The sequence below is a fragment of the Euphorbia lathyris genome, chromosome 4, assembly GCF_963576675.1.
Source record: "Euphorbia lathyris chromosome 4, ddEupLath1.1, whole genome shotgun sequence".
NCBI classification, from domain to species: domain Eukaryota; kingdom Viridiplantae; phylum Streptophyta; class Magnoliopsida; order Malpighiales; family Euphorbiaceae; genus Euphorbia; species Euphorbia lathyris.
In genome coordinates, this window is record NC_088913.1 from 43,081,515 (window position 1) to 43,092,032 (window position 10,518).

Below are 10,518 nucleotides of genomic sequence, written 5' to 3' on the forward strand. Positions count from 1 at the left end.
TGGCGGGTCAATTTAGCCTTTGGACTAATGTTATCTGGAGTTTCTGTACATGCGCAGGTATAAGTTCGGACGAAAAAGGCATCGACGGCAGTCGGCAAGCACGCGAGGGCATACCGGGCAAGAATGCTCGACGGGCGGGCCTCCGTAGGCCATGCCTGCTCGACGAGCAGGCCCCTGGAGGCCTACTCGCCGAGCAGGCCACCAGAGGCCTGCTCGGGCGAGCAGGATGCCTGCTCGCCGAGCAGGCCGCCAGAGGCCTGCTCGCCGCGAGCAGCGCCTGCTCGGCGAGCAGACCTGCGGGAATTGGTCAAAAAGACCAATTCCGCCCCTACGATTCCACGATGGACCCCACGACTTCCTAGCTGCATAAGGACACGAAAATAGGTCAAAAAGAGGGCCGAGCCACACCTATAAATAGAGTTTTTCCAATGTAAATTAGTATCTTTCATTTATTTGTAAATTACTTTAGCTTTCCCCTTGTAATTCCTCTCCATCTCCTCCATATCCTTCAAACCTCCATTGAAGCTCCTTCAAAGCTTTTCTCGAGGAATTATCAAGGTTCGTCCTTAAGATTAGGTCGCCGGCTGCAGAGTAAACAGGTTCCCTGAAAGGGATTTTTGTATCTCCTTTTATCTTTCCTTGTTTGTACTCTTTGATATAGTTGCCGAACCTAGCTTATTGTATCTTGTGACATTCTTCTTCGCCTTTAATAATAATTTAGCTCTTATTTTGTTCTATGATTATTTGTCTAATCTCTGTCTTACGCTTTATTCAATTGGTTTAACTTATTCAAAAGCCCCAAAATCTAGTAGGCACATATTGCGAGCTGAATCTGACCTAGTCAGAGCCTAGGAGATTGACAACCTCTTAGTTGATTAAGCGCCAATTTACTGAGCCTTAGACCTAGTTTCGGCCTTAGGGAATCACGCACTAGGAACCTCAGGAGGGTAAGTAGGGTTAATCGCCTTGAATACAAGTGACTCAGATTAGGTTTTTACTCAATAGACCTAACAATCTATCTTCATTATTATCGTTCATATACCATGTTCCTTCGGGTAATTGCATCTAGTGAAAGATCAATTAGGAGTAGTTTAACTTAATTAGGGGTAGAGTAGCTTAATTAGGCATAGAATAACTTAGTTAGAATCAGATAACTTAGTTAGGATTAGTATAATTCAACCTAGGAGTAGATTAACTTAATCAAACAAACTCAAAACCCCCCTAAGCCTAGATAACTCCTGAAACCAAGTAGCTCGATACTTGCAGAAATAAATCCTGTGGACGATAACCTGGACTTAACCAGAAATTTATTACTTGATAACGACGGGGTACACTTATCCCTTAGTGAGTCTTCATCCCAACTTAGGTGAGGGCGCATCAAGTTTTTGGCGCCGTTGCCGGGGATTTATTTCTTCTGCAATATCGAACCAAAGGTCGATTTGTTAGTTTAGGCATTCCTTTGTGAATATCTCTGTGAATATCATCTATACTTGTTTATCTATACTTGTTTATAACCGTTAATACTTGTTTATATTTATACTTGTTCATATTTATACCTGTTTATACATATACTTGCTTATACATACACTTGTTTATATACGATTCTTTTTGTAAATATCCTTGTTTATATCGTTTATACTTGTTTATACATATACATGTTTATACATACACTTGTTTATATACGATTCTTTTTGTGAATATCCTTGTTTATATCGTTTATACTTGTTTATACATAATTCTTTATACTTATTCTCTATACTTGTTGATATATAATTTCTTTATACTTTTCTATACTTGTTCATATCTGTATACTGTTACTTATCAACTTTTGTGCTAGAACTTCACTTTTTCTCAGCATTCTCTGATCAATGAATTGGCAAGAAAAAGTCGAGTGGCAAGCTCAAAAGTTTACTATCCCATCAAGACAATACATTCATGCCCTGGAGAATGAGGCTCCCAATCCCTCCATGGCCGACTTAAATGAGAAAATGGATATCTTGATGGCGAAACTGAGCCTCAACACCAATGAAAGTGTAAGTTTTGTGGGTAATCACCAAAGGTATAATTCTAACCCCAATTCTTACAGCTTTTATGGTAGTGATTGGAGGAGACCTCAACACTCAAATCTGTCCTACGGGAACCCTAACATGTTGAGGCCTCTAAATAGGTTTGTTAATGAGCACAGGGAAAACGAATTGGGAATGTTCCCTTACGAACAAGCAAGCCAAGTTCCTCCACAACCCTCTAGCTCACGAGATGAGGTGCTGTCCCTTTTGAAAGGAATATCAGCCCGACTTACAATCAATGAGGAGGTTTGCAAGGACTTGAGCAACCAATTGGCTCAAATAAACCATGAGATGCAAGAGCACTCCCGAGATGCCCTCCCAAGCATAAAGGAAAACATAAAAATCCCACAAAGGGAATCAGCTCAAGCCATCTCTTTGAGGAATGACGAAAAGATAGAACCAAGTCCACTGTCACATGCATCACTCAAGGTAAGTGAAGAACGGGAAGCGGTAAGCAACCCCGGTTCAAAATATGAAATTCTAAATCATGTGATAGAAATAAATGATCAAATCGAAGCTTGTGTATATCAACTACCTTTTCCTCAAAAGTTCGAAAAGTTTGGATTTACTCCTTGTTCAGAAGTTTTCATTCTCTTCGACCTACCAAGAGAATCCAAAAGGGAGCAAACCAAACTTTTTCATAATATGTTTAAATTCGACCTCCTGCTTTCATTAAACTTATTAGAGGCTCTTAATCCGTTTTGTAGGTACGGGTTATTTCTCAAGGAGTTCGAGTTCCTAACGCGAGTAGAAGCTTACACCTAGGAAGGAACTCCATGTCGAGCTAACTGACTATAAAGTAGCGCTTTTTGGGAGGCAACCCAAGTTTGGATTAAACTTTTTCTAGGTTTGTTTTTCTTTTTAATTCAATTATAGATTTCTGTTTTTAACTTTGGTTAGTAAGTTGTCTTCTCCACCCTAACTTTTTGCACATGCGCTTGATGGTTTTAGATGCAATGTTGGAACTTATTGCATATTTTAAGTGTGAGGAGGAGGGGTAGACAAACTTACAAAAATTTGTATAATTTTTAAATTTTTGTGGCGTCGTGTCTAGTTTAGTTTAGCGTTTTCGGGTTTTATTTATGTTTTTGCATGTTTAGGACCTAAAACTGTGAACCTCCTTCGAATCTAAACTTCGTTATTTGTCCTTGAGGGCTGAGAACCGAATCTAAGATTGCATGACAACTAGTCTAGGTGTAGGACACAATCCTTGTATCTGTAAAAGCATGAGCTAAAGTTTGCATTTAGACCCTACTTTTGAAGAAATGCTAAAATCATTACTTAGGTAGATAACTTAAGAATTGAAGGCATGTGATGTTAAACTTGAGTTTGGGGAGAACTAGTAAACACAAAATTGAAACCCAAAGAATTGTGAGTTGAATTTGAGCCTAAGAGCGAACATCAAAAAGCTCTTTTTCTTGACATTTTTGTGTGAATGCTTTGACTTGTGGAAAGATTACAGATTTTGCACCTAATACTGTGTTGAACCTACATGCAATGGTTTGAGATGATAAACGATGAATCAGCCTCATTAGAATTAACCCTTTCCTTTACCTTATTTTCTCTTTTTTCAACCACTCTAGGAAGCCCCTTTGAGCCTGTATTTTTGTAGCTTGTAGATTTTTTCTTTCGTTCTAACCCTTATTTTTGCAAACTATCACTTAGTTTGTTACCTAACCCAAGTTTTTGCAAAGCTAAAATTGAGCCTTTGTTTTCTTCTAGCGCTTTTTCCTTGTTTATGGCATTATAGTAGCAAGCCAAAAGGCTAAGAAGTGATTGAGCAATGCTACCCGAAAAAAAAAGAAAAAAAAGAGAAAAATAGAAAAAGAAAAGAAAAAGAGACGAACAAAAAGGAGAACTTCATTCCTCAGTTCTTAAAATCAAAACGTCTCAAGAAAAAAAAATAATGAATAAAAAACTCAGTCACTTAATATTTGCTAAAGCCATTTGAACTTTGTTTTTCTAGCGCTAGAACTATTAACCCTTGTTGTACCTTTAACCCTCTAAACACATTACAACCCCAATTCGAGGCTGTTTTTGATATCATCGGAGTCATATAGCATAGTAGAGGAACTCGGATGAACGTGCAAAATCAACGTAATCCTAAGCAAGAACATAAGCCGAGAGTACACACTTTAGCCACTAAAATTGTGTGAAATGAGTGAACTACCTATGTTGAGGTGTTTTACTTAGCGATCCCCTCAAGCTCGTTTAATTGAACATGTGTCCTTTTTCTTAAAACATATGACCTATGATAATTGAAATGCGGCTTTTGGATATCGTGTCTCTACTTTGTATTTTCGAATGCATGTAATTACAGATGCTCGAAATTGTGTCAAGCACCTAGTCAAACCGGGAGGTTTTCTAGCTTGCTTGTGATTACGGGTTTAGTTTTTTTAGTTTACTTGGGGACAAGTAAAGTTTTAAGTGCGAGGAGGTTTGATAGGGGTCAAAAACCCCTATCTTTGGGTACGGTTTTAGAACGGTTTTTAGCGTTATTTAGTTAATAAGCGAGCAATTCTCGCATTTAAATGCTTTTGTGTGAGTTAGTTAGAAATTGGAAATGTTTTATTTACTTTTCGTTGTTTAGGCTCGTTTTATGACCAATTTAGGCAATTACGGCCAAAATAGCATGCATAGTATAATTCCGTTATCTTTTGAAGCTAATTGGTCCGTCAAAAGTCGCACCAAACGAAGCGTTTGCTCAAAATAAGCGATTGGCGGGTCAATTTAGCCTTTGGACTAATGTTATCTGGAGTTTCTGTACATGCGCAGGTATAAGTTCGGACGAAAAAGGCATCGACGGCAGTCGGCAAGCACGCGGGGGCATACCGGGCAAGAATGCTCGACGAGCGGGCCTCCGTAGGCCATGCTTGCTCGCTGAGCAGGCCCCTGGAGGCCTACTCGCCGAGCAGGCCACCAGAGGCCTGCTCGGGCGAGCAGGATGCCTGCTCGCCGAGCAGGCCGCTAGAGGCCTGCTCGCCGAGCAGCTCGCCCTGCTCGGCGAGCAGACCTGCGGGAATTGGTCAAAAAGACCAATTCCGCCCCCACGATGCCACGACGGACCCCACGACTTCCTACCTGCATAAGGACACAAAAATAGGTCAAAAAGAGGGCCGAGCCACACCTATAAATAGAGTTTTTCCAATGTAAATTAGTATCTTTCATTTATTTGTAAATTACTTTAGCTTTCCCCTTGTAATTCCTCTCCATCTCCTCCATATCCTTCAAACCTCCATTGAAGCTCCTTTAAAGCTTTTCTCGAGGAATTATTAAGGTTCGTCTTTAAGATTAGGTCACCGGCTGCAGAGTAAACAGGTTCCCTGAAAGGGATTTTTGTATCTCCTTTTATCTTTCCTTGTTTGTACTCTTTGATACAGTTGCCGAACCTAGCTTATTGTATCTTGTGACATTGTTCTTCGCCTTTAATAATAATTTAGCTCTTATTTTGTTCTATGATTATTTGTCTAATCTCTGTCTTACGCTTTATTCAATTGGTTTAACTCATTCAAAAGCCCCAAAATCTAGTAGGCACATATTGCGAGCTGAATCTGACCTAGTCAGAGCCTAGGAGATTGACAACCTCTTAGTTGATTAAGCGCCAATTTACTGAGCCTTAGACCTAGTTTCGGCCTTAGGGAATCACGCACTAGGAACCTCAGGAGGGTAAGTAGGGTTAATCGCCTTGAATACAAGTGACTCAGATTAGGTTTTTACTTAATAGACCTAACAATCTATCTTCATTATTATCGTTCATACCATGTTCCTTCGGGTAATTGCATCTAGTGAAAGATCAATTAGGAGTAGTTTAACTTAATTAGGGGTAGAGTAGCTTAATTAGGCATAGAATAACTTAGTTAGAATCAGATAACTTAGTTAGGATTAGTATAATTCAACCTAGGAGTAGATTAACTTAATCAAACAAAGTCAAAACCCCCTAAGCCTAGATAACTCCTGAAACCAAGTAGCTCGATACTTGCAGAAATAAATCTTGTGGACGATAACCTAGACTTAACCAGAAATTTATTACTTGATAACGACGGGGTACACGTATCCCTTAGTGAGTCTTCATCCCAACTTAGGTGAGGGCGCATCAATAGTGGTCACCATGGATTCCGTATTATGGGCTTGGAGAAATGAAGAATTGTGGGCGTTTGGTCCTAGAGTCATCTAGGACCGAGAAGATATTGTAGATGAAGGTGGCAAGCTCCAAAACGGGGGAATGGTCATGAATGACCGTAGGCGATCACCTGTTTCAGGGCCAAACTTTTCCCCTATAGCTTCTGCACACATGTTGATGAATGCATCCGGGGGCATACTACTTTCAGCTTGCGTTGGGGGAGCATTAGAATCAGTGCGACCAGCACTAGTTATTAGTGGTGTTTCGACCCATGAGGAGGGGTTATGATCTCCATTTGTCATTTTTCTTCTAACCGTGAATGAAAACCCTTTATTTGTTTAAGGGTTCCACGATCACCGCACCAATTGATGACAAGTAGAGAAATTCCGATCAACCTCCGTCCCTGTGGGGGCGTCGTTGGGTTCGACGGGGGGAAGCGCCGATGCCAAAGTCAGTAAGGATGAACAGAAAGGAAAGCTGAAGTGACAAAGGGTAAGGATATGTGTGTGTGTACCTGGATAGCCTGAGACGTAGGCTATATATAGCTAGAAAGTCGTAACCTTCAGAAACTAGAAAGCCTCCATTAATGCCCCATTAATGGCGGTTACAAGTTATCCTTAAGCTGGCGGTTAGCTAATTGATAGCTCATTAATGGTCTTTATGGCCAGGTCGGCTCAGCCGTTATAATGGTGAATGAGTATCCAAGGAGATTCGCCTCATAGGTTCGCCGGCGGATCTCTTTTAATGGGCCCTTGGAGATCCGGTGATCCGCCAGGCGGATCTCATCAATACGCGGCGTTTCCTTTGGTGAATATCCCCTTAAGTCCTCGGGATAATATCTCAATGTTATCATAGTTGATGAAGGATCGTATTATACTGTACCTAATACAGAAAGGTTAATGTCAGTTATCAACCTGACTTCTTAATTGCTCTGGGGGAATATCATAGGTTCTGCTAGTAACAGCTCTCGACGGTATTCTGTTATATATATGTTGGAATTAATCGTGATGCATAATTTCAAATGCTATATACAGCTAGTGGCAATAAAGAACCTAATGGGTCGCATATGGGACTTGGAATCGGAGGACGAAAATGTAATTAGTGGGACATATACATATGGGCCGAAATTTACATTGATTTAGGGATAAATTAATTTGATTAATAATTATAATTTGATTATGGTTATCAATTAAATTAAAAGATTATCTGATAATATTAATTAGAAGTTTTATGTGATTGAAACTCTATTTAATTATCCCTAACATTAATTAATTATTAATTTGATTAATAATAATTATCTAGATATAATTAGTTATTATTTAGATAATAGTAAAGTGTTTATTTAATTATCTAATTAGGAATCCTATTCCGTATAAGATTCCAATTATTTAATTACCTAACACAACTGAGATTAGGGTTAAGAAAAGTCTATAAATAGACTTTCCTAACCCCAAATTTCGACACACACAAAATAGGAGAGGAGGAATCGTTCCGTCTTTCGTCTCGGCTAATTTACTTTATTTCTTACTCCCTCTTTGATCTCGTATCGATTTCCGTTAGAGGCAATCATTGCGATTACTATTCATTGAATGTTGATTACTGATTATCTTTTGGTTTTGTGTTGAATCAAACGTTCGTGGTTCACGAGTTGATAATAACAAGTCGTGGGCACTTCGTTTGCAACGATAGATAGTTCATCGATAAAGGTATTACTATCTATCCCTCTTTATATGAAATAACGATTAACAGATCTTGGAAAAGGGAAATAGATAAAATAGATAAAATTTTTATTATTCCGCTATGTCTAGGCTTGTCTACTTTCCTTCACCATTTCCATTCAATTCACGGGTACCGCGGATATCCTTACCCGTTAAGAATTAATAAATAAAATAAAAAATATTACAAATTTAACATAGTATAAATTTAATAAATCATTCATCTAAAAATTAAACAAATTGAACCTTAATCAATAAGAATAAAGTAACTTAGTGGTATCACTCAATGGTTGAAGAACAAAAGGTTAGGGTTCAAATCTCACATCTTACGTCTAAAAAATAATAATCTTCTTTAATATATAAAAGAGTTATAACGGGTACCAGGTACCCTGGGGGGTACTCCCGTACCCGTCCCATTACCCTAACGGGTAATGGTTTTGATCTCATACCCGTTCCATACCCTTTTATACAGGGTACTGGTAGTCCCATTAGGGTCGGATAATATCGGGTACTCGCGGGTACAGTACCCGTTATCATCCCTATATAAAGACATATCTTTTATCACAACTAAAGAGTTAGATAGAAGTAATCTCTAGTCTATAATAGTAATCATAAAGTTTTCATATAAGATGAAGTGAGACCATACCTTATGATTATAATTAATTGATAAACTTAAATAAACTCAAGTCAAGTATTATGTTCTGGGATTAACATAATATAGGACCTTGCTTGAAATTTTCTGCTCAATGATGAGTTATGCTACTCTCCCTATCTCCTTTTGCGGATATGTTTTGGAAACTGCTGCTCACATAATTAATAATAGACCGAGCAACACAGTTGAAGGAACACCATATGAATTGTGGTCGGGACGAAAGACCAGTGTTTTCGTCATGAAGATATGGGGCCGTGATGCATATGTCAATAATTTGACAAGTGGCAAGCTCAAGTCAAATGCCAGTTTATGGGTTACCCTAAGGAAACTAAGGGTTATTACTTCTACAATCCAGCTGAGAATGAAATATTCTTATCTATGAATGCAGTCTTCTTTGAGAAGGAATTCCTTTCTAAGGAAGATAGTGGGAGCAATATTGAACTCGTTGAGGTTCAAGACTCACAGACTCCTGCAGCTACTGGTGAGGATGCTTTGTGAACTGATTCAAGTCCTCAAGAAATTAAGGAGGCTGAACCGGTTACACGGGAACTTAGAAGGTCTGATAGGATACGTCAGAGAGGCACGCCTTTGTCGTGACTAGTGATAGGGACTTCATCGTCATTGATCAGGAGGAGCCCTATACCCATCAAGAGGCTATTGAAAGCCTGCATTTAGATCAATAGCGTAAAGCCATGGAGGTTGAGATGTAGTCTATGCGTGATAACCAAGTTTGGAGAATGGTGGATCCACCTCCGGGTGTTAAAAGGATATGTTGTAGGTGGTATTTCAAGTTGAAGGCTGATAATACTTTCAAGGGGCGACTGGTGGCAAAAGGATTCAAAAAAGTTCAAGGAATTGACTATGATGAAACCTTTTCACCAGTTGCTATGCTCAAATCCATTATGATAGTACTGGCCATAACTACATGGTATGACTATGAGATATGGTAGATGGATGTTAAGACCACTTTCCTAAATGGAAAGCTACTCGAGGATGTCTATATGACACAACCTGAGGGTTTTATCAATTAGAAGTATCATAATTGAGTTTCCAAGCTTTAAAGCTCCATTTATAGATTGAAGCATGCATCTTGGTCTTGAAATCAGATTCAATGAAGCCAATACTGAATATGGATTCATACAGAATCCTAACGAGCCTTGTGTGTATAAGAAAGTTAGAGCATATCCACCTTTCAGGTGTTGTATGTCGATGACATGCTTCTCATTGGAAGAGATATACAAGCACTACAAGGCTTATAGCACTGGTTGAGTAAATGCTTCATAATGAAGGATATAAGAGAGGTTGAGACGATCTTAGGGATTAGGATCTACAAAGATAGATCCAACCAGCTTCTAGGCCTGAGTCAAGCATCGTAGTAGATAAAATTCTTAGAAGGTTCAACATGGATAAGGCTAAGAAAGGATTCATGCCTATACGCTATAGGTTGAAGGTTGGTAAGAAGGATTGTCCTTAGATAAAGCAAGACAAGGTGAAAATGCAGAAGATTCCTTACGCAAAGGAAGCAGTTTGGATCAAGAAGTTCATAACTGATTTAAGAGTAGTTCCCAATATCCTAAGCCTAATAGGAAACTCCTAATTGTTTTCACACTAGTAGGAGGAGGTAATTTATCTATGACTTCTATCTTAGTAGGATCTACCTCTATTCCCCTATGTGAAATCTTGTGACCCAATATGATGCATTTTTGAACCACGAATTGACACTTTTCCCAATTTAAGATCAGGTTAGTGTTTTCGCATCGTTGGAGCACTTTTTCCAGATTTTGCAAACACCCCTCAAATGATGACCCAAAAAAAAATTCGTCCATGAATACCTCCATGAACTCCTCTATCATATCAGAAAATATGGTCATCATACACCTTTGGAAGGTGGCCAATGCATTGCACAACCCGAAGGGCATCTGTCTATAAGCAAATGTGTCATAAGGGCATGTGAATGTAGTTTTC